This window comes from Lynx rufus, unplaced genomic scaffold, assembly GCF_022079265.1.
Source record: "Lynx rufus isolate CCGP_SWC_20201006 ecotype Redwood Valley unplaced genomic scaffold, mLynRuf1.p SCAF_2, whole genome shotgun sequence".
In the NCBI taxonomy this organism is placed as follows: Eukaryota; Metazoa; Chordata; class Mammalia; order Carnivora; family Felidae; genus Lynx; species Lynx rufus.
Window position 1 is genome coordinate 58909588 of NW_025814834.1, and position 24375 is coordinate 58933962.

The window sequence follows — 24375 nt, forward strand, 5'->3', positions numbered from 1 at the left end:
GATGTTGCGTGTGGGGCCAGGTCAAGGGTAGGAAAGGCGGTGATGGCACAGGGTCAAGTTGGAGAAGCTAATCTGAAGGAAGACAGCCCGGGGCTGGAGAGGGGCCGCGCTCAGCCTGGCAGGGGCTGTTGGCAGAAGTGGAGGTTATGCTAGCAGGCTGAGCAGGCTGTTCTTGACCTTAGCCACAGTCCCCAGGCAGCTACTTATTTGCCTTGCCTAAAACACAACTGCCTCCTAGGAGCCAAGAGTAACAAGCAGCCTGGGCTCGGGGGGGGGGGGGGGGGGTTGGCTGTTTGTTTGTTTTGTTTTATTTTTTATTTTTTTAATGGTGGTCGGGATGAGGCAGGGAGAGGCCATGGAGGTATTTTTTTTTCTTTTTTAACTCTGCCCATTTATCTTCCTGAGGGTGTCCTACAAAAATATAAACCACATGTAGTTCTTATACCTCAAATCTTTGTGGTTTGTTATTCCCAAACTAGTCATTACTTATTTATCTTGTTTTTTCTTTCACTGAAAAATAATTGACGTGCAATCTTGTAACCGTTTCAGGTGCACTAGTCGATATTTAAATGTAGTTGTGGAGTTGCTTTTTACATAAACCGCCAACTGATCAATCATACTGTCAGAATGGTCCTGAAGCAGAATAAAATGGTCCAAGGCTGAGTTAAGCAGTTCCATGAGGCAGGGGAAGGAGTCATGTGGTCAGCACTGAGCAAAGGGAACGAAACAAAACAAAAGCAAAACGTGTGCACGCACATACCCCTTGCGATCGTGCCCTTTCCTGATCCTATGGCTCCTGCACCCATATTTGGAGTTGAGAGAACTACGTGCATGCACTTGGTCCCATAGGAATCACTTTCCATTGTCTTTCCCATGTCCTGGTAGGGTAGCCATCCCACCAGAGACAACCTGGACGTGTTTTCCCGACAGTCTGTTTTCCCAGGCATTTGGAGAATCCAGAGCAGCCAAATGGGAGGCAGAAAGTTCTTGGAGTAGCAGAATCCCCCCGGGAATCTGGGGTCACTGAAGTAGAATAAATTCTGTTCCAGCCAAGCCACTGAGAGAAGCAGAGTCAGCTAAGAAACAGGAGAAGGAAGCACCGTGCGTCTGTGACCTGTTTGGAAATAAGTGCACAATTCCCTCCCTGGACTGTAGGTGAGCGGCTGTGGTCCCCGTGGCTCCTTTCTCTCCCTCCTGGGCTAGATGAGCAGAACCATGAAACTGCATCCCTGACCATAAGCCCAGGAACAGTGGCCCTCAGCCTTGTGTGACTCTGCACCCACTCCACTATTTTCCAGTGCCGACTTCACAACCTTCAGTGAAACTGCATCAGTGAAATAATCTGACCTGACAGATAATTTCCTCCAAAATCTATATTATCTTTACCTGCAATTAAAACGAGAACTAGGGGCGCCTGGGTGGCTTAGTCAGTGAAGCGTCTGACTCTCAACTGCAGCTCAGTTGTCATCTCACGGTTTGTGAGTTCAGGCCCCGAGCGGGGCTTCATGCTGGTGCCGCAGTCAGTTGGGGATTCTCTCTCTGCCCTTCCCCCACTTGTTCTCTCCTTCTCTCCTTCTCTCTCTCTCTCTCTCGTCTTTCAAAATACATAAACTTTATTTAAAAAGGAGAGAGAAATAAAAGGAACATAATTTATTATTAAATAACTTCAATTTGTAAGGGATCGGATACAACTCATTAGCAAACAAAATGAAGTAATTGGCTGGGTGTTTACATCTCCACCTGTAACCACCGTCAGTGGGCAACTGCACCTTCACACTAACTTGGATAAGGGTTAGAGAATTACGTACCTCCAGGGGCAATGCCTTTGGGCACGTGATCTGCCAAGAGGGGTGAAGACCTGTTAGTAAAACTGAGCAAAACATAGTATTTCATTTATAGGACGGTTGCGTTACTGGAACATTCAGGGGCTAATACAACAGCGCCATAATTACTTTGAGTTTATATTTAACATGGAGCCAAGGTCTGGGATCAGATCACTAGAAACACTTTCTTTCCTACATCAGTCTCTAAGAGGACCTTTGAAAATCGTATGGGACAATTCTTCACTGAGTGGGACAGTCGGGGACACTGCAAATTGTCTAGCGTCTCCGGTCCCCAGGTGTGAAGTCCCCAAAGGCCCCCCACTATTTTGACACCCACAAATGCCTCCATTTCCTGACCACATGCAGAGTGGTTGGGCGTGCCTTTTCCAGGTAACAGCTGCACCAGCCAGGCCTGGCTTCTGTGCAGTCAGGGGTCCCAGGGGAAGTCTTGGGTCATGGAGCCCTTCCTGCAGTGTTCAGATGGGTGACGTCAGGCCCAAAGGTGCAGAGTTACATAGGCTCTTGTTTCCCGAGTACAGGCTCTCCTGTCCCCGTGGTTTCTATCCTTCAGCTACAGACACTGGGTAACCATCTAGAGAAGTCTGAATGAGGAACAATATGGCTATTGTCCCACCCCAGAAATAATCGTAAAGGCCCCAGCCTGGGCTTTATGCTTAATGATTAGCAACCAAAAGGAACCCAGGGCTATCCATATGGCAGTAGATTCTCCCTATTGTGTATACAAGTGGATACACAGCAGGATGTGAAAATGGGGCTTTCCACTAGTTTTCCCCTTGGGTTGAAAGAAACTTCTCTCTATATTTCACATGGGTTTTCCCCTTGGGGGCCACTTGTATTGGATGTTGGTGACCAACTGGGAAATTTTTGCATCTTAATTAAATTACCTAAGAGGAGACAGTGCTTTCAAAGGAAACGTGAATGGTCTTTCCACACGTAAAAAGCATTTGTCCGTCAAAGACATAAAATCAGTGATGTTCCAATTTTAGCATTTGTTGTTGTTATTTGCTGAGTATAAAACTGTCAAACTGGGGGCGCCTGGGTGACTCAGTTGGTTGGGTGTCCAACTTTGGCCTAGGTCTTGATCTCGCCGTTCCCAGTTCAAGCCCCGCATTCGGGCTCTGTGCTGATGGCTAAGAGCCTAGAGCCTGTTTCAGATTCTGTGTCTCCCTCTCTCTCTCTGCCGTTCCCTCCCCCCACCCAATAAATAAACATTAAAAAAAATTAAAGAATAAAAACGTCAAACTGTCAGTGTAGAGAAACAGGGCCTTCCGTTTTGTCCTCAGAACCTAATGTACTGGACAGCTGGTCCTTGGGGATAAAATACTGATTGGTTGAGTATGAATATATGAAACCATTATGGGAATGTTCTTTCTGGATGGTGCTGGGTCTCTTTCTTCCACTCCGGATGTGGTTCTCCTTTTCTTCTTACCAAGGGAGTCACCTCACCATTTTTTAACTTAAGTAAGAGGCTCTGTCATATCCCTTACACTGGCAAATAGCCCTGCTTGAGAAAGAGCTGTTACATGTGTTGGCAGGTCCCCACGTTGTCTTTGTGAATGTCTGTCCTGTGTCACCACATGACAGGAGAAGCAAGAGCCTTCCCAGGACCTTTGGGAGGAACAAATCCAGCACAAACCTACCCCACCCTGGTGCTTCCCGACCTACACCCAAACCTGTGGCAGCCTAACCCCAACCTTAGGTTCAATGAGGGATGAAACTAAACTTGGACTTGGACACTTTTATTTAATTTTTTTAATGTTTTTATCTATTTATTAAAATGTATTTTTAATATGTATTTATTTTTGAGAGAGAGAGTGCATGTGAGCGGGGAAGGGGCAGAGAGAGAGGGAGACACAGAATCTGAAGCAGGCTCCAGGCTCTGACCTGTCAGCACAGAGTCCGACGTGGGGCTTGAACTCATGAACCCTGAGATCATGACCTGAGCCGAAGTTGAACACTTAACTGACTGAGCCACCCAGGCGCCCCTAATTTTTTTTTAATGTTTTAAAATTTATTTTTGAGACAGAACGCTCGAGCAGGGGAGGGACAGAGAAAGCAGAGGCTGGGGTGGGCGGGCGGGGGGCAGACAGAGGATCCAAAGCAGGCTCCACACTGGCAACAGCAAGTCCAATGCGGGGCTCATGATCTGAGCTGAAGCCTGATGGTCAACTGACTGAGCCACCCAGGTGCGCCTGGAGTTGGACGCTTTTAAGATCCATTTACAACTATTTTTCAAGCCCCAGTGATATGCCAGATAGTGATCTAAAGCAGCTGGGGGGACAGCAGTGAACAAGGCAAACACTATGCCCCATGGGCTCCTTCTCTAGTTGGAAAAGCAGACCCATGCACAGGCAACACAGAATATGAACAGGTGAGGGGAGCAAGTCACAAAACCAGGAGAAAATGGTCCTAAATGCCCTAGGACAAGGGATGGGGGACGGGGTGGAGCAGTGGTCCAGGAAGCGGATCAGTGGGCGAGTGTCAGGTCCCCATGGGCCTTGCTAGTCACTTCAGGGACTCTAGATTTTACCTGGTGAACAGTGGAAAGCCACGGAGGCTTTTGAGTCTGTGGATCTTTTCTGAGCCCCCACTTTGAAGGTATCATATGCAGTATATCTTGGCTGAGGATTCAAGTCCTGTGCTAGGATTGTCAGCACTAAGAGTCTAGGAAGGAGAAGCCAACTGGGGTCTTTAATTCTTCTGGCCACAAGCCCAAGAAGTTTTAAGAGATGGCTCCAAGCAGGACAAACTCTTGTTAGCCCTGAATCTAGAGACCGGGGCTGCGTCTGGGCAGCCCCGAGACTTCCCCAGGACTGACTTTGATTATGTGTGAAAGTGTCATCGGTGTATCCTACCGAGGAAAAGGAGGAGTAAAATGGGGCTCCTTCCCACCAGGCTGCACCATCTAGAGCTGTGTTGTCCAGTATGGTAGTGGCTCTTGAGCATCCGAAATGTTGCCAGTGTAAAATACATATTTTTGAAGACTTAGTCAAAGAAAAGAATGCAAAATGCCTAGTTAATACTTTTTATTATGAGGACATGTTATAATGATATTTTTGAAATAGTGTGTTAAGTAAATTACTATTTTTTTAATGTTTATTTATTTTTTGAGAGAGAGAGAGACCGAGCACAAGAGCGGGAAGGGCAGAAAGAGAGGGAGACACAGAATCCAAAGCAGGTTCCAGACTCTGAGCTGTCATCAGAGCCTGACGTGGGGCTCAAACTCAGGAGCGGCGAGATCATCACCTGAGCCCAAGTCGGACACTCAACCTACTGAGCCACCCAGGCACCCCTAAATATATTATTATAATTTCCCATTTTAAACTCTTTATAACGTAGTTGGTAGAAAATATAGAACTGCCTGTACGGCTCCAATATGGTGTGATACCCAGCGTACAATGGCTGGGGGGAGAACAGTAGAGGAATCTTGTGGTTAAATTCCCATTTGGGCAAGGAGAGAATGAGACATCAGTTGCCAGTCTCTAGAATATTTTATAACCCACCAAGCAAGTTCTCCCCATGCTGTCAGTGGGATGAGAACTTTGGCCAGCCAGTGGCTTACCCTGCTTCTGCTCTCTGCGAGGATCTTCCGTTTCTGCCGTCTTCCAGAGCCATCTTGAAGAGCAGGCCTCCCCCTATTCCTCAACCCACCTATTGTCATCAGGAATCTAGGGATTGCCTTAGGGTTTGAGCAATCATAATATGTTTTTTTGTTTTTAAGTTTATTTATTTATTTTGAGAGAGAGAGAAAGTGAGAGCAGGGGAGGGGCGGAGAGAGGGAGAATCTCAAGCAGGCTCCTCCCTGCTCAAACTCATGAAACTGTGAGATCATGACCTGCGCTGAAATCAAGAGTTGGTTGCTCAGCTGACTGAGCCACCCAGACACCCCAATCATAATCTGTTTTTAACTAGTTTTGGACTTTATCCTCTAGTGTAGTGCCCTTAAAAATTTGGTAGGTGTCTCCAATCCCTGAACTCCATGTAACCAAAACTCAAGATTGTGTTGAGTCATAGTCTTTGTTTTCGTTTTTGTTTTTAGTATTTATTTACTTATTTATTTTGAGAGAGAGAAAATGCTCACATGCGCATACACAAGCTAGGGAAGGGCACAGAGAGGGAGAGAGAGAATCCCCAGCAGGCTCAGCACGGAGCCCAACCCAGGGCTCGATTTCACAACCAGGAGATCATGACCTGAGCTGGAATCAAGAGTGGGACACTTAACTAACTAAGCCACCCAGGGGCCACAAGTCATAGTCTTTAAATGTGGGGCCAAGTCTGGGCACTTCTGTCTCCCACCAAATGAACCATCCTCCACTCTCCAACTTTGTGGCCTCAATCTTAGTCTCTGATTAGGTACAATTTGAAACAATGGCCTGAGCTGGTAGAACCATTCATAATTTACTCCTCGCTCTTGAAATGGATCCCAGTGTATCACAAAGAAAGTAACTGGCCGTATGTTCAGATGAGAGGACCTAACAGAATGTCTTTGGAGGGACACTGGGGTATCGGGCTTCTGTGTTCCAGGTGTATTTCTTGATAGGGTTCTTACCTTTCAACGCTACTTTATCCAATGTTAGCATAGCATAGAAATTTTGAGTTTTCCAAACCACAAGGTTCCATATTATTTGACCCTCAACCATCTTTGTTACAGACCACAGGCAAAAAAAAGGCCTCTAACAGTTGTATTTTTTGCCTCTCTGTGCCTTCAGTAAGCTTCAGCCTAAATTATCTCTCTTCTGTGGTTCTTACTGCAAGAAACAGCCCACACATGCCAACATTCTACATGTTTCCTCCAGATCCTCTAGTGGTGCACCATCAGTAGGCTCATGGACGTATTAGGCCAAGGATTCAACAGGTGGCAGTGGTGGTGTTTGCCATCACATAACAAGGACGCCAACTAGCCCAGGAGAGCCTGCACTAGCCTGCACCTGACCTTAAATCGGTACCCGCGCATTTTAGGGTTAGCCACATGCAACACTCGCTTCTAGTACCGATTTCCACATCCCAAGAGTGTTTGTATTGCCAGTGATAGAAAACCTGACTGTCCTATCTCAAACAAAATAGAGAATTTGTTTGTTAGTATAAAATAAAAGCCCAGAAACAGGGCTAACCTGTGGTACAGATGTATTCAACCAACAGGATCAGTAGCTGATTTTCCCCCACCCCCAGTTCCCCACTCGTTGGTTTCACTTTCAGACCTCATGTCGTCAAAGGATGAGTGTGGCTGTTCCAGCCCCCGTATCCTCACAGATCCAACTCCAGCCCATCCAGCCGAAATGGCCTCGCCTCAGACCACAAGCTCCCTTGGTTTTAATGAGTTCACTGGCCGTCACTAAAAAAGCATGTGGGGCCAAATGAATGCAAGGCTCTGATTAGCTGACCCTGAATCACATGCTCTTCCTGTCTCTGCAGTGGGAGCACACGCCTCAGACCCACAGCTCTGAGAGTGAGGGAGAGAGGGGTCTCCAAACAAAAATTGAAGGGCATCAGTATAAGAAGGATGAATGAATGCCAAGCTGCCAAAACGTATGGAAATATATTGCAAATTTGTCCCCAGTAAGATTACACTAATTTATATTGATAGGGTGTAGAATGGTACAAAACTTGTTTTTAATTTCCCTGTGTTTCTGAGATTATTTTTAAATGATCAGACCTCTGGGGTGCCTGAGTGGCTCAGGTGGTTAAGCGTCCAATTCTTGATTTTGGCTCAGGCCATGATCTCACGGTTCATGGGTTTGAGCCCTGCATCCGGCTCTGCGCTGACAGCATGGAGCCTGCTTGGGATTCTCTCTCCCTCTTTCTCTGCCCCTCCCCATTCACACACACTCTCTTTTTCAAAATAAATAAATAAACTTAAAAAAAAATAAATTCGATCAAACCTGTGTAACTGTACTCATTATTTTGGGGGAAGAGGGAAATTTCTTTGTTTCTGCTGTTTTAAATAATGTAATTCTCATATTTTAACATTTTGAAAGTGGATTTCCTCACACAATAAATGTGCACATTTAATCTGGCATGGTTTCTCATTCCCCCTAAGAAGCTATAAGGGAGGGCATGTTGCTATTGAGGAAGGTGTTTGAGAATTGAGGAACCAGTATTCTAAAACATCTTTCTACTATCAGGGCAAAAACTATACTATAACAGGTAGTCATGGAAACACAACTTGGGAAACCAGAATTATAAGCAAACAAGGCTTCTCATATTTTATACATGTTGCTGTTCTCCTGATTCATTCTGTGTTGATTTGGGGTTGCCACGGGAGGGTCGTGGGCTGTGGTCCTTTACTGCTTTTCCCAGACTGGTAAAAACTGTGCTGTTGTTTTATAATCTTCTGTCTGTTTGTGGTGGTGTTTTTGTTTTTTTTTTTTTCCTGTACATTAATATGGAGGATTCTTTACCTGATTGGTTCAAGAGCTTATTGATTTTGTTTTACTCTACCGTTAAGCTCAGTTGGTCTGTGTTTTGAATGGGGGTGAAATACACATTTAAAATTCTCAGGGCGCCCGGGTGGCTGGGTTGGTTCAGTGTCCCACTTCGGCTCAGGTCATGATCTCGTGGTTTGTGAGTTCGAGCCCTGCATGGGGCTGTGTGCTGACAGCACGCAGATTCTGTCTCGTCTCTCTGCCCCTCCCCTGCTCACGCTCTCTTTCTCTCTCAAATATAAAACAAAACATTAAAAAAAATTTTTTTTAATTCTCTTTGAAGTCCAGAACTATGATTGTCTTTCTTTGCTGTGGATTTTTAATCCATTTACCTTTGGCCTTTGATTATAATAATGGCCCCGACAGCAACACAAATCATACCCTCCCTCACCTTCTTCCCTCCACACCACAGCCTTCTCCCTACACCTTTTCTTTCTTCTGTCTCCTTATGCTTATAGAAAGGAAGTAAGTGAAATCCTCCTTCAGAACCTAAAATGAAGCTTATGGCGGTAATGACACTGGACTGCAGAGCAGGAGACCAGGCTTGTGGCTCCTGCTCTGCTGCTGCCAGCCGTGTGATACGAGCAGGTCGCTTAGCCTCCCTGGACCCCCATTTCCTCATCTGTAAGTGACAGTGAGAACTTCGATGTCTGCAGTCTCATGCAGTCTTAAACTTCCTTCTTTCAAGAAGCTGATACCCATCTGAGACCGCTCACTGAGGAGGAAGGGCAGGAAGCACCTTCACATCCCAGACTTGTGTGTCATCATTGCAGTGTGGCCTTCAAGTCTCCTGTAGCCCTCGATGCAGCTGGAACTCTCCCCAGTCCACCACACAACGTCTCCCTGATCTTTTCTGGCCTCATTTCCTTTATCTTATTTCTTCCTCTCCCTTTTTTTTTTTTTTTTTAATATATGAAATTTATTGTCAAATTGGTTTCCATACAACACCCAGTGCTCACCCCAAAAGGTGCCCTCCTCAATACCCATCACCCACCCTCCTCTCCCTCCCACCCCCCATCAACCCTCAGTTTGTTCTCAGTTTTTAAGAGTCTCTTATGCTTTGGCTCTCTCCCACTCTAACCTCTTTTTGTTTTTTTCTTCCTCTCCCTTTCTGATCGGATTGTTTACTTTTGACATTTTTCTCTCCCTACTGCCCAATTACATAAGCTACCTGCACTGCATCCACTGGTGGGCTAACAGGCTTCCCTGAAGATCTGTGGCATCCTTCCTCTGGAAAAGTTCCCGTTACATGTCTTTTTTTTTTTTTTTTTTTTTTTTTTGAGACAGAGAGAAAGAGACAGCGCATGAGCACATGCGTGGGCATGCCTGTGTGCACAAGCAGGGGAGGGGCAGAGGGAGAAAGAAAAAGAATCACAAGCAGGCTCCACGCCCAACGTGGAGACCAACACAGGGCTCAGTCCTACTATCCTGGGATCATGACCTGAGCCGAAGTCAAAAGCTGGACACTCAACCGACCGAGCCACCCCAGAAAGTTCCCTTTTAACTTGAACTTTCCCAAGAAGAGGGTGCAAGTCTCGTCTTGGCATTTCTCACTCACTATTTGAGAGGAAACAATCTGAAGCTCTTAAGGGAATGTTATATTATGGAAGAATTTTTAGGAGATATTGATTTTTTTTTCACTCAACACATTTACTGAGCACCTACCAAGTGTCAGAGGCTGTTGTAGATGCTGAGGTGACCATAGGAAAGAAGGTCCCCGTCCTCATGGAGTTGGAATTCTAGTGGGGACGCACAAGTACATAAACCATTAAGTAAAAGAATGTCAAGTGGGGACATGTGCTGTGCATAAAAGAAAATAGGCACAGAGATGGGGCATGAGGAGGAGGATTTTTGCTGACAACTGAAGAATGAGAAGGAACCAGGAGATGAGTGTAGGAGGGGGGAGAGGAGGGCTTACAAGTGTAAGGCCCCAAGATGCAAATGAGCTTAATGTGTTTAAGGAACAGAAAGAACTGGAAGGTAAATTAGCAAGAAGGGCTGTTACTTGAGAGGAGGTCAGAGGGCTAGGGCAGGGCCAGATATTGTGGGGTTTTATGGGCCCAGGGAAAGATTCTGGACTTTCTAGGTGAAATGGGAAACCACTGCAGGATTTTAGGCAGGGGAGGAACATTATCTGATTTATGTCCTAGGGTACCTAATAGATACCTCATAAATGTGTCCAAAGTTGACTGTATTTATAAGTTTTCATTAAAGATGAAAACAGACCTGAAATCTAGACAACTACTCCCTTGTGCGTCTTGGGGGCTGAAGCCTTCTAAGTGATTCTCCCTAACAATTGAACCATCCCTGACGGATGGGAATGGACGGGACTGCCTGTGTACTGAGCGGGTGTGGGTGTATTTGTGTGTGTGTGTGTGTATTTGCGATGCCTTACTTAGAGACCTTCAAAATAATTCTGAAAATACAGAGAGAAATCATCACAATCTCCATGTTCCCTTTTTAGACCTAGTTAGACTATACTTAGACTTCCCCAAGGTTCTCTCAAGCATTTCCTTGGTAGCTGACCAAGTTTTCTATTTTCCTGAGGTTAGTGGAGAGGGAAGGAGATGCCAGCAGCAGGCCTCCACCTCTGTCTGGTGCCCCATACCTGCATGTATTTATTCCCATACTGCATGTCCCCTGGACTCTAGATCCTATATTAGGCAAGACCGATGCATTCCTGCCTTTAGATGACTCCAGGCAAAGTGGAGGACTCTCCATTACTAATCCTTGAGTGCTCTACTTCCAGGAATTTTGCCATGGCCCAGCGTCATAAAACTCTACTCATACAGCTAGATTCATATCACAAAGAATTTAGAGTCTGAAAGAGCCTTAGACATCAACTATCCCAGTACTCCTCAGTAGGAGCACTGTCAGTATCTTGGGTAAGACCATCCAAAGCATCATAGGAAATTCCACATTCTGGGCTCTACCCAAGAATCCCACAGGGCTCCCCATTCCAACCCACTGCTTCTCACCCCCGACTAAAAATGAATCCACACATTTCCACCCGCCTCCTGAATTGAGAACCACTGGTCTACCCAGTCCTGTCATTTTACAGGGAAGGGAATATTAGGCAACTTGTGGTCTTTTCATGCCTTTTCCTTCTGAACCCAGCAGAATCAGGATCCAAAGTTCTAATTTTACAATGAAGTTAGTTTCTGAAATATGCCTCTGTTTTTCATTCTTCCTACAGATATGTTTTTGTTTTCAAAGTTTTTCTTCTCAGAGTTACATGCTATGTGTTGCAAATATAAGTCTGAACTTTTCAGATGGATCAAGCAAGAATTATGAGCATTTTCAGATTATTTATAATAACTCAAGATTTTGGCATAGTATTTTCTACGTGTAGCCCGTTGCCTATCCACTTCTTAGAGACCTTTAATAACGAGAAATCTGCCTTTCCTTGTTCTGCACTCATTATCTCTGCTTTCGTCAAGCATCTTCTGGGAGAGTTATTGTTATCCCATTAAGTATGAAGGACAGAAACAAAACATTTTTGAACAGAAAGCTCTGGATCTTCATATGACTTGAGCTGAGTATCATTTATCCTGTCTTGGGCACCAGAATCACATTTTAGAACTCATTTGCCTTCATACACCTGACCAGCTCTCTTCACCTGCATCTCTGACTTTCTCTTTACACACTTGAACGCTCTGTAGATGAGGAAGAATCACTTACCCTAATCATTGATGTAGTTGAGAGCTTCTAGTGCTTGGGTGACTCTTTTCCTTAATACTAAATGGTAGAGTCAATGAGAGTAATACCGAATGATATAGTCCTTGAGAGTAATACTTTCAAGCGGCATTTTCCTGAAGGAATCTCAGGCTCTGTGAACAATTATAATTGTGCAGGTGTCCAGAATAACATTGGCCTGCCAACTGGATGGACACCCTGATCTCTTGTGACTGTACCAAACAGATTTGTTATACCTTGTGGAAAGAGAAACATTTAATTTTTTAATTTAGGGTTGTTGTTTTTTTTTCCTTGCTTGCTTCTTAAGTAAAACCAATCTAGTTTCTTTTTCTGAAGCAAAGGAGGAAGGAACAAACAACAAATTAATCAGACAGGAAGCGAATAACCACAGAAAGACGTCTGCCTCTGACTCAGTATGTCACATTTAACAAGAGGCCAGAACTTGTCCAAAATGGCTGTTTAAAAACGACCCCATACTTGCGTTAGAAGATGATGCCTTTTTCAGGGACCGTTTTCTCTCTGGGCTCACATCTTGCTTGTCTGTCTACCTGTGTCCCCGATCATGCCTTCCTACAGTATCCTCTAACGGTAAGAAAAATTATATTCAAACTGAATGTATTTCCTTTATCAGCTAGAGGGAAGAACTAAATGGCTTTTAGTGGGCCGTAGTATGTTGGGATAGTTTGATTTCTCAGTATAAGACCACGTAATCGATTCCTGTTGCACAGAATGCTAGTTTCAACACTGTTGTGACTGTGGGCAATTTGTAACTTGTGTTTTGTGCCAAAAAATAAGCGAGATTTTCAGTAGAATTTTTCCTGACCCCTGGACAAGTTTGAATCTACAAGAATTTTTTTTTTCCATTTAAAATAAGGGTTGATGTCTGTAAGTATATCCTTTCAGTGCATGGTACAGTTGTCCACACGCTGCTTCTGAGTGATCGCTTTGGCAAGCAGCAGTTAGGTGCTTTTAACGTAAAGGGAGTCATTGGAAACTTCAAAGGAAAGTACCATGGAACTAAGCTGTTGCCATTCTATTGCTACAGATATGTCACTTAAGTTCAAATCCCAAATTAAACCATTTCAAAGAGGAGTATTTTAGGAAAAAGACAGTCTGTCTTTAGAACCTTTCTATTTAACACCTTAAATACTGCTAACCAAATTTTGTAGCATTCATTATAACTATTTACAGTTAATATGATTAACACTTTGTCATAAAATACTGTAATTTAAAATTTTCAAGCAATGTACCTAGAGACCTATAGAACAGGATTAAGGAAACTTTGTATAAAAAAAAACATTTTCCCCTCTGTGGGGCACATATGAAAAAGTGACCTGACATACTCCTTTTTCCCCATGGAGAAATATAAAATAAAGCTTGAAAATATTAAGAGGGCCCATACAACTTTAGTTGGACAATAAGGACAAGTTCTTTTAAATAATTTAATGGTATAAGTAGTGTGTGCAGTAGAAAATGGAGAAGTGGTAAAATGGAGAAAAGGTTCAGGAAGATTGTGATTAAGAAAAGTAGAACAGGGGGCGCCTGGGTGGCTCAGTCGGTTGAGCGTCCAGCTTCGGCTCAGGTCATGATCTCACCATTTGTGAGTTCAAGCCCCACATCGGGCTCTGTGCTGACAGCTCAGAGCCTGGAGCCTGCTTCAGATTCTGTGTCCCCCTCTCTCTCCACCCCACTCCTGCTTGTGCTCTGTCTCTCTCTGTCTTTCAAAAATAAATAAACATAAAGAAAAAATTAAAAAGGAAAAAAGAAAAGTAGAACAGCTTGGTATACAGAAAGATAGATAAGTGAGAAGGCAAGAGAAAGAAGAAGACAGGATAGTGAGAGAGGGAGGTGAGAGGCTGGAAAGGCTGGTCAGTCAGTGTGGAAGCCACGTCCTTCCAATTCATTTGGATTGTGGGTCTTAAGTGTTACCCATTAACTTCTTAAAGTTATGCTGCTTCTGAACTGGCATGTCATCTAGTCAAAACCCTTCCTTTTGTAGTCTAAAGAGGTTTAAATGATTTCTCTAGAATCCCAATCAGGCTTTTTGCTGTTCTTTGAAAAGTTCATACATGAGTTCATTGTTCACAGCTCTTTAATTACTCTAATATTTAAACTTTTAAGGATCATACAGACACCGGATAAAGTGCAGTGTTCCGAGAACTGTCCATGATAAAAAGGATTCCCTGGGGTCAGCAGCAATCTCACCCTGCTCATTGATGAAATCAGATTCTAGATCTGGCCCATAGGCTGGAAGTTGTCCAACCTGTGCTAAAATGTAAGAGGAAGTGAGCTCCCTAATTTCTGGAGCTTTCAAGTTTTATGCCCTTTGGAAGTCTGCTTAACATTTCATGAACATGTCACTTTACTTTCTAAGTTTCTGGCTGTTTAAATTGTGAAACATTTCACTTTTGTTTAATTAAATTGCCATACATTTATGTCTTGTTGAAAAGAGCATTTCTCTTGAACTATCATAAATACCTCTGTCTGTATTTTGCAACCCTCACTCCTAAAAATTAAAACTGAAAAAAATACTAGAATAAGGAATGCCTTAATTAGTATGCTTTTTCTGAGAAATTTAAAATGCACTCTATACACATCTCCCTTCACCATTCATTTGTAATATGGAGGTTTGCCTGGATATGGACATGTGGGCTAAGGTTTCAATCGACTCCTGGTTTCTTTCTTATGGTTAAATAGAGCGGGGAGACAGTAGCATTTATTGAGCACTTGCTACATGTTAGGCTCTTTTGCTGCTTTTATTTTTAAAAAAATAGTGAATATTGTTACGCATTTGCCTTATTTCACTCTTGAATAAAATGGATTTAGTCTAAACTGGATTTAGACTATGCAATTTGCCCAAGGCCACCTAACAACTAAATGTGAAGTTTTCTAGAATTTCAAGAGCTTCTTTCATAAATGCAGTGTAGAGGCCACTAGGTGCTCTCTTGCAGTCCTAAGACTGAGATTACAAATGCTTTGTTTTAAATGTCACAGCGACAGGGGCACCTGGGTAGCTCAGTCGGTTGAGTGTCTGACTCCTGATATTGGCTCAAGTCATGACCTCCCGGTTCATGGGTTCGAGCCTCACATCGGGCTCATGGGTCATGTGTTCCAGCCCCACATAGCTTCAGATATCTGTCTCCCTCTCTCTGCCCCTCTCCCACTCATGCATGCTCGCTTCTCTGTCTCTGTCTCTCTCTCTCAAAAATAAACAAACATTTTAAAAAAGGTTTAAAGGGGACACCTGGGTGGCTTAGTCGGTTAAGCGTCCAACTCTTGGTTTTGACTCAGGTCATGATCTCACTTTGCACTGACAGTGCAGAGCCTGCTTGGGATTCTCTCTCCCTCTCTCTCTGCCCCTCCCCCACTCGTGCTCTCTGTCTCTTAAATAAGTAAGCTTAAAAAAAAAAGGTAAAATAAAGTGAATAACCATAAGGAAGACATTTTCCTTCCTAGGTCTTTTGGCCTTTTTAGAAGTAAATTTGGTGATACTTTTGCTTGTATTGTAAGACTACATTTCAGTGATAACATGAATAAAATATATTGAGTGTGTTGACATATATGCTGGGGGTAAGGGCACATGGGTAGATCTTAATCCTCCAGTGAAACTAAATATGCTGGAAGATTTAGGAAAACTCTGGCTTTAAAATTTGATCCCCTTAAAGAGAAAACTTAGAAGAGACGGGAAGTAGTGGGAAGAAACTCGATACCTTTTAGTTATGTGGATAAGGCAGAGAAAGGCTTCCTTTCCCTTTCCCACAGCTAAACCATGACAGGTGGAACGTTCAACTTATCTTCATTTTCTCACTTTTAAAAGGGCTTGGATGTCTATAAATTTGCATTCATTTTTAAATGAAGCATGTATGACAGTGGATTTAAAAAATTACTTGACTTCATAGCAACCTTTATTTCCCTACCAGTTACTCTTACAGTGAAACTGTGAATTTGTGTGCTACTGATCACAATGACATCGTAGATGTTTCAAAACGTCTTCTCTGAAAAATGCCTTTCCCACTCCCCCCTCCAAAATTAACTGTTTATCTAAAAGAACTCTAAAGGAAGTATTTCTGAACTAGCCAAAGACGCTCTAAATACAGCAAGACACAAACCCTTACCATTGAGAAGACAACCCATATGCAGAATTCACTTATCGTCTTAAATGATGATCAAGAAAAGAGCAAGTACATTTTGAGAAATGACGGGTTCCGTGTACAGACAGCGTGTGGTCCAGCTGGGATTGCGAATAACAGAGACCACTAACTAGATGATGCTGCTGCTTTGCTTAAAGCTCGTTTCTTTTCTCTACCTTTTGCTTCCTCTTGAGTTGAGCAGTCTTTTGTTTTTCCTCTTTGTGTTAATTGCCTCATTGCCTACAGCCCTCTGAGCCTGGTCCTGCTGGAGGGTGGGGGTGGGGTGGGGCAACAGAGATGTTGCGCTGTGACTCGTATCAGAAAATAGAAACTACAGGCAACTGCAGCTGTGAAAAGATTGTGCTGAAGAAACAGGATGGCTGTGGTTTGCTGTGAGCATCAATTTTCCTGTTGAGCATTTTTACAGGAAGTTGAAGAACAAAGCCAACTTCATCTTAATTAGTTCTAATGGTCTTCAGATCTTAAGCACATCCAACTAAGTTTGCATCATGCAAGAGTCTCTAAAGAATAGAATCCATAATAATTATGATAGGCATCCCCAAACTATGGGCTTTTTAAAATTCAGGATTTTAGTAGCAATTTGAGTTGGCTAAATGATTTTATTTCTACAGTGTAACTTGGAGTGGATTCATTGCCTTTATAATGAATGCTTCTACAATAACTTTTTATGGTTGTAATAACTCAATATGAATTTAAGAGCCTTTTCTTATTAAAACACTGTTGAGTTATATATATTATAACTTAATATTTATTGGTCAAACAAATGTGCATGTGTGTATATAGAGACAGAGGGGGGAGGGGGCATATGTGTGTGTTCATAAGCTGGACGGACCTACATGAAAATGTTTAGAATATCTGTAAATTATCTGCCTTATTATTAACCCCAACGCTTTTTCACCTATAATTTAATGATTATTATTTTTTAATTTTATTTATTTATTTTGAGAGAGAGAAATACAGAGCATGTGAGCCGGGGAGGGGCAGAGAGAGGGAGAGACATTCCCAAGGAGGCTCTGCACTGTCAGCGCAGAGCCCGACGCAGGGCTCGGACTCAGGAAGTATGAGATCATGACCTGAGCCGAAACCAAGAGTTGGACACTCAACCGACTGAGCCACCCAAGCTCCCCACCTAAAATTTAGTTTTTATCGAACGCTTCTTTCAGTGGTTAAATACAACTGTCAGGTTTTATTTTCATCTTTGTGTTGTTACTCTTGAAACTAAAACAGCCAGTTGGGTTTATTTGGGAAAAATTGCAGTTGGGCACATGCAAGCTATGGCAAAATCATAGGCAAACCGTGAGATCAAAGGAGAGGAAGGTTACTTTACAGAGAAAAAGGAGGAAGTTGGAAGGGGCTGCTTTGATCGAAAGCCCGCTGGAGGAAAGTCACAGTTCAGGTGGTGGCAGTTTTTCATTGGCTGGGCAAGAAGAAAATCTTCCTTCTGCCTGCTGGGGTAGTAAAGCAGGCTTCTTCCTATTGAAAAATGCTTCTTCCTGTTGGGGTCTGCAATTGAGGACATGTCAGTAGGGTCTGAGAGCTCCCTTTTCTGGCCTCCTGATTCCCTTTTATTTTTTTTATTTTGTTGGTTTATTTATTTATTTATTAGTTTTTTTAAAGTAGGCTCCACACCCAGGGCGGAGCCCAACATAGGACTTGAACTCACGACCCTGAGATTAAGAACTGAGCTGAGATGGAGTCAGACACTTAACTGACTGAGCCACCCAGGTGCCCCTGACTCCATTTTAAATGAGGTTTCCATTATTTGATTCCACATTTCCCCCCTTTTGATCAAGATCTTTCCTTAAAAGTATCGCTGATCAAGAGTTGCCTCGTCCGGGGCGCCTGGGTGGCGCAGTCGGTTAAGCGTCCGACTTCAGCCAGGTCACGATCTCGCGGTCCGTGAGTTCGAGCCCCGCGTCAGGCTCTGGGCTGATGGCTCGGAGCCTGGAGCCTGTTTCCGATTCTGTGTCTCCCTCTCTCTGCCCCTCCCCCGTTCATGCTCTGTCTCTCTCTGTCCCAAAAATAAATAAACGTTGAAAAAAAAAAAAATTTAAAAAATAAAAAATAAAAAAATAAAAAAAAAAATCTTTAAAGAGTTGCCTCGTCCATATCCCTCACTGCCAGGAAGGAGCTTTCCTGGGTGTTGTGTCCCATATCAGAAGGGAAGTGCATAGCAGTTGGACACCATTTAAATCCACATTTGAGTAACAAGGAAGGTTAAGAGGGAGAACTCACAGGCATTTCCTGTCTCTTGTCAAGGTTGTACACATCGGAGACCATCTTGCAACACTGGGTTAGCATCACCTTCTTGCATATCGTTACTACAAAGTTTTGACAGGCATCAGGTACGGAACTTAAAAATAATTATACAAAACACAAAAACGTGACAATTCCAAATTGTATGATTCTGCACGCTGACCCTGGGCCTGAAGGTAGCCAACTGAACAAATCAAAGGAACGTGGAGAATTAGACAAAGTTCATGGTAGCCAATGTGCTTGTTTCCTAATTTTGTGCAACTGGGTTTCTACTTGCCCAGAGGAGTTCATCCATGTGCGGTACGTGGTGTTTGCCATCACACAAATGCCTCCTTGCTCAGCAGGTAGGTAATCGAAAGCTATGTGATTATCCAAAACTACCTTAGCCAGCAATTTATGTGATCATTGTTGGGCTGCCCCTGCTTTGACTATGGAACCTGGCAGCTCTCCTGACTTTAGGGAGAGATGTCTCATCAAGCATTCATTAGCACTTACTCGACCAAAGGGTGAAGACTGTCTCTATGGAGACAAATCCAAGTCATACATGCCTCTTAGAAGTTCTCATTTTTAAAAAAAAAATTTTGAAGTTTATTTATTTATTTTGAGAGAGAGACAGAAGAGAGTGAACAGGGGAGGGGACAGAGAAAGAGGGGGAGACAGAATCCCCAGCAGGCTCCACACTGTCAGCATCAAGCCCCATGCAGGGCTTGAACTCACAAACCGTGAGATCTTGACCTAAGCCAAAACCAAGAGTCGGATGCTTAACCAACTGAGCCACCCAGGTGCCCCTAGAAGTTCTCATTTAATGAGCCATGAAGGTTTAGGGAGGTGGACCATTGGGAAGCTGCTCTTTTGTTATGAGGAGAAAAGAGAGTGGTGAATACAGCCAGGACTGCACATAGGGCTCCCTCATAAGGATTAGCATTTATGAACTCATTCGTCAGAGTGCAGGCATTAGCAACCAAGACTCAAATACCATGTTATCATGTATTGAAAGTCTTCCTAAACATATGGGTATGACAGCCAGCTTACAAATGGTCTGACTTACACTGGCTGTCCGCAGTGTCATTCTCATATGTGTGTGTGTGTGTCTGTGTGTGTGTGTGTGTAGATATATATATGTGTGTGTGTGTGTGTGTGTGTATATATATATATATATATATATATAGTAAAACCTTGGTTTGGAAGCATAATTAGTTCTGGAAACATGCTTGTAATCCAAAGCACTTGTATATCAAAGCGAATTTCCCCATAAGAATTTATGGAAACTCAGATGATTCATTTCACAATCCAAAAATATTCATATAAAAATGATTACAGTACTGTAATATAATACAAAATAATAAAGAAAATATAAAATATAAATAAAAATAAACAAATTAACCTGCACTTAACTTTGAAAACTTTCCTGGCTGGTGTGAGGGAGTCCAGAGGAGGGTTATTGTGTAGGACGATTTTCACTTTCACTAACAGAATCACTGCTATCTGTTGGCTCAATGGAATCTTTTTCTGCATGGGGGCCATTGTAGATGCTCCCTCAGATGTTAACTACAGTATAGTATTAACAAACTCTTGTCACATACTGTATTTAATGTAACTGGCAATAAGACAGCGGAGGAAAGGGTGTGTGTCTACAGGCAGCCTGACCTAGAATGAAGCAAAGCATTCCTAAGCTTATCTTGTATGGAAAAGCAACGGACTGTCCATAGGTGCTCTGAAGTGACAAAAAATACACTAGTGCCATTTGTGGGCACCTTCCAGCGTTCTGAAAAATCACTGATTTCTGCCAAACACCGTGGCCTGAGACCAAGTGTCTGAGCATGGGAGACCGCCACCCACAATCCCACAATGAGAGAGAGAGAGAGAGAGAGAGAGAGAGAGAGAAAAGAACCATTGGCTCAGTTGTGATCATGTGACATTCAGCATCACGTACTACTCGTATTGCAAGACATCACTCGTTTGTCAAGTTAAAATTTCTTAGAAATGTTTGCTTGTCTTGCAGAACACTCACAGAATAAGTTACTCACAATTGAAGGTTTTACTGTACATATATATACGAGAGAGCTCATTTCTCCAACCAAAGATTGGGTTAGATTGAGGCAGGGAGCAATGGTGTATGGATATAATAATCTAACCTTATGAAAGGGACCTGAGGAACAGTTTAGGCATGCAGTGGCATTTGGGATTCCAGCAAAATTACTTACAGGATAAGCTAAGGAGTCACGTTGTCCTGACAGACAGAAGGTTCTGGTGACAAATCCAACAACCAGAGGAGTTTCTCCCTTTTGTAATGGATTGGGAAATGTAAATAAGAGCATTATCTGTCCAAGGAAGAAAGGGAGAAGATAGAGTAAGAAGCAACAATGAGAAAAGGACCTACAGGCCTGCTCCAGCCATCTTGAGAAAGCTGTCATCGGCTTCCATGCCTCAAAACCTTAGTTTCTGACCAATTGGTGTGCAGCTCCAGTCAGGGTTTGGTGCCTTTATATGTGACATGAGAATCTAGGGGTCTATTCCTTGAAGTTTGGTGACACAGGGTTGGTTAAAAGTACTTAGTAGGGGCTCTTCGAGTGAGGTTGAAGACACTTTTGGAGGTGTCTTTTCTAATAGATGAAATCTCCAGGTTGTAAGGTGTGATATTTAAGGTCTTCACCTCCTGGGAGCATGCAATGAAAAAAAACATTGTTCTATTAAAACATGGTCCTTTTCAATAGAAGCAAGTAAGCCTTTACAGTATTGGAGTATATATCCTTTTATCAGCTGTCAAAAGACATGGGAGCCAGATGTATCAGGCACCCTGTGACATTCTCAGAGGATGAGAGCTTATGAGTCTCAAAAGGTTGGATCTGAGATCTAGAAGGACCAACAGCAATGCTTTTGGCCAGGTTATTTGAAAGGTCTCTACAAATTTTGCCGATCGAGTCTTACTAATGCTGTTAGTGCGTTGGACTAGCCCTGAGGATTGACGGTGTTTGGCACCATGGAAGAACTATAGAACTGGGCACGCAGCACAGATCTGTTGAAGCACTCGATGAGTGAAGTGAGTTCCTGGGTCACTGTGAAGCTTGAGAGGGGCTCCCCAGGTAGGGATAATCTTTTCTAATAGGATTTTAGCCACAAAAGAGGCCATAACCTGTCTACCAGGGAAAGCTTCCAGTCCAGTGAGAAGACACACAGATCAAGACTAAAACACATTTTTATCCATGAGATGGGAGGAACTGAATAAAACCCACTTGCCAAGCCTCTAACGGTCCATCGGGCAGTTTAAAATGCCTAGGAGCAGCATGGACGTATTTCCCAAGCTTGTATTTTACACAGGGAGGGCAATCAAGGTAGGCACTTTTTGCAGCCTTATTAATATTTCCCCACCAGTATTGTTTCATAAAGCCTATCATCTTATCAGCAGACTAATGATTTCATGCACGTACAGTGGTTAGTAATGGGAATTTGAGAATCTTTGGCAGGACTGCATTGTTATTTGGTTCAAGCCAGAGTTCTCTCTTTCTACTGAACCAACAATTATCAGATTTCCAATATCGTGTTTTCCTCTCCGGGGCCAATTGTTGGGCATCTCTTGTCAATTTTGGAGATTTTCTTTTGGAGGAACATCCTTTTGGACCATGAGAGGTTTGCTTATTTGTTCCCTGAAGACCGGCATTTTTGACAGAAACATCGGTTTTCTTCAGCCTCCAGGGAGTCAAGTCTGGAATGCCCAGTTATCTTAATACTAGCTACGGCAGCTGGCAAAAGTATGGCATCTAATAAAAGTGTTAGTTTTGTTCCCATTAGAGGTAAGGAAACCTTGCTGTTTCCATAACATCCCAGTCATGGGCCACCCCAAAGGCATACTGACTGTCCGTGTAGATGTTTGTTGAGTTTGCCTTTGGCTAAGGTTCAAGACTGAATAAAGAGCCTATAATTCAGCCTGTTGGGGTAAAGGTAAAGAAACTCTTTTACAAAGGGTTGTAATAGTGTGCCCGGCATATTTACCATTTCCATCCCTTGAATAAGACCCATCAGTAAACCATGAAAGATCTGCATTGGTGTGAGAAGTTTTCTGTAAATTATCACGGGGAGTCAAAAGGTGCTGTGTCAGCCTCACGCAGTTGTGAGAGGCTCCATCATTGAAGAGGGAGAGGAGACTGGCATGGCTAAGGATATTGCAGAAAGAGGTACATGATGAGCGGTTAGTGGGAAATTTCACGGGAGATGAAGCGACTGGCTGAAAGGTGTTGTGTGGTGAGAATTCAGGAGGGCCTCTGGTGCATGGGACAAAGATCGTTAGAGGGGGTCCCATGATTGTTTCTTCAGTGGCCTCAACCAAAAAGGCAGTGTGGCAGGAATGACTCTGAGAAAAGGGAGGTATCCTCATGCCTGAGGGTCCAGTTGTTGGCTATAATAATGCCCTATGGATCCATGACGGTTTCCATATTTTTTGGTGAGTGTTCCAAGGGCATTCTCTTCTCTCTCACAAAAAGGGGGAGAAAAGAACCTCCCTGATATCTGAGGGCAGGGAGCTTTATTAAGCTTTTCTTTAAGGTCCCCAAGTCTGTGTTATCCTGATCTTCCCAAATAATAGGGTCAGGTTTGTTGTTGTTGTTTTTATTTGTATGTCGTTTATTTATGTATATGCTGTATGGTGTTGTTGTTCATTTATTTTGAGGAGGGGAGGGGCGGAGAGAGAGGGAGAGAGAGAATCCCAGAATCCCAAGCAGGCTCCGTGCCGTCAGTGCAGAGACCGATGCGGGGCCTGATCCCATGAACTGTGAGATCATGACCTGAGCCGAAATCAAGAGTCTGATGCTTAACCAACTGAGCCATCCAGGCACCCCCATGGTTTGTTGTTTTTTTAGTAAAACATATAGGGGTTGGGCCACAGGAGAAAAGTTTGGAATCCAATTTCGATAGTAGCCAGGTAGCCTGAGAAAACCTCATAATGGTGCTTCGTTTGAGGTTTTGGGACGTTGAGGATACCGCTCAGCCTATCTGAATCTAAATGTAGCCCTTTTCCGAGATTTATCTGGGGTGGCCGGGGTGGGGAGCACAGGGGGGCAGGGAGGCTGAGCCTCTGTGGTCCACAGGTTTATCTGTAAGTCAGTTAGTGCACAGACAGAAGCATAATAGCAACAACAGAAAGTTGTAAAACAACTAGATGAAAGAAGCCTGACGGGGTGGCAGTCCCCTGAAAGGGTCCCTGTACCACAGCCTGGCCCCTGAGAGGTATTGGATAGAAGTTCATTGTGATCTTTGCAACAGGGACCGACTCACGAGAACCAAACCCAAAAGGGTTCCTGGTAATTGACCAGAATCTAGCCCTTCCTTGCTCGGTGTTAGGATAACGGGATGACAGGTTAGCTGGCGAAGGGGGAGTCTGATACAATGATTTTGAGGCCTGAGGGGCATTTCATCCACCAAGCACACAGATGATCTATTCCCTGGAGAGCATCTTTGGGGCCCTGTGGGCGGACCTGGCCACCCCCCTCCTTGGTAAGCTGCTTTCTCCGGCTCTGTTAACACCATTGCTTTGGCTGCAGTGTCTTTCACAGTAAGTTGCTCCTGAATCCAATTTCCGATCCCCATGCTTCCTCCTGGAGCTAAGACACGTGTGACACTGAGGCCTCGGAAGGTGACTCCTGCTCCAATACAGGCATCATAGCACAGGCGCCCAGCACTGGTTATGCCACTTGGCCCCACAGGTGACTGGCTGGTGTCATCCAGAAAAGGCCAATTTAAGGAACACATTTTAAAAGAATCTGAGACCGTCTCTTATTGAAAAACAAATTCTGACCTAGTGTACAGGTGTCAGCCCTTTACCTGCCTAAAAATGCTTATCTAAAAACAGCAGGGATTGAAAGGATTGGATGTGAATGAATTTCTGTCTTTTGGTGAGTTCCTTAGACTCCCTGAGTCTCAGTGTCCTCTGGAAGGTGTGCGGAATCACGCTAGTTTGCAATGTCACTGTTACAAGTTAGCGATGTTCTAAGTGCCTTCGATCCACTTGATGGT

At 43.6% G+C, this 24375-nt stretch overlaps 1 protein-coding gene across 7 annotated transcripts in view; it reads left to right on the plus strand.

The window, feature by feature from the left end:
• The window catches only part of WIPF1 (WAS/WASL interacting protein family member 1), an 89262-nt gene that overhangs the window by 25492 nt on the left and 39395 nt on the right, over window positions 1–24375 (plus strand). For 3 of the 7 annotated variants that reach the window (XR_006962691.1, XR_006962690.1, XM_047083253.1), the window contains exon 1: window positions 12357–12550. The exons of 1 other annotated variant lie outside the window; for it this stretch is intronic. The gene's annotated coding sequence lies outside the window, so the exon portion shown is untranslated. 3 more of the 7 variants (XM_047083254.1, XM_047083255.1, XM_047083258.1) reach the window with 3 other exon arrangements.